The sequence below is a fragment of the Otolemur garnettii genome, unplaced genomic scaffold (genome assembly GCF_000181295.1).
Source record: "Otolemur garnettii isolate 467f Iridium unplaced genomic scaffold, OtoGar3 scaffold00066, whole genome shotgun sequence".
Taxonomy (NCBI): Eukaryota; Metazoa; Chordata; class Mammalia; order Primates; family Galagidae; genus Otolemur; species Otolemur garnettii.
Genome location: NW_003852461.1, coordinates 3,685,214 through 3,685,964, shown reverse-complemented (window position 1 = coordinate 3,685,964; position 751 = coordinate 3,685,214). Strand labels below are relative to the sequence as shown.

General features: G+C 40.6%; 1 protein-coding gene across 1 annotated transcript in view; it reads left to right on the top strand.

Annotated features, from left to right (window-relative positions):
* Positions 1-751, top strand: part of FYB2 (FYN binding protein 2) — a 57,295-nt gene that overhangs the window by 40,413 nt on the left and 16,131 nt on the right. The gene's annotated exons all lie outside the window — the stretch shown is intronic.

Here is a 751-nt window from a genome sequence, read left to right as displayed (position 1 = left end):
GCTCCTCAGCCTCCAAGAGGGTTACTTGAGCCCAAGAGTTTGAGGTTGTTGTGAGCTGTGACAACCCAGCACTGTACTGTGGGCTACAAAGCAAAACTCTCTCCAAAAAAAAAAAGTCTCAAACTCAGAATTAAGCAACCATGTGTTAACCATCTTTGTTTTGTGCTGGAAAAATTTACCGATAACTCCTTGGAAAAAAAAGTGGGATCTTCTTTTTTTGCTGGGAGTCAACAACCACTGAGATAGTTTGGGACCTGCATGCTAATTGACTTTTTGTCAGAGGATAAAATCTTATTGGTTGGTTCATTTAATTAAGATGGATGTTAATTTGCTTATTGCTTATGTCTCAAACAAATGACCTCTTATTTCTGACTAGTAGCTCGTGTCTGAAATTGGTTATGAATTACTGTACCCTAGATATTAACCTTCACCACCTGATAACGAATCGGCAATTTTATGGTTATGACAAGTTCTGCGAAGTAAACCAGCACCTGCATTTAGCTGCTCATGCAAACCCGGTGGGCTGTCTTCTGACTAGCTCCACTGCTTACGCTAATAGCACATGGTGCCACGTGCTTAAGTCAACTTGTCTAAGCAATTTTGCTTTAAGAAAAACATGCCACAAGACGGGATGAGATCATCTGTATGAGGAAAGAGAAGCCCAAGGACTATCCCCTTGAGGACTTCAATTTGTGAGATCAGAGCTTAAAGGAAGAAATATCAGAGAAGAGGCAGGTACTAGTTTACTAAG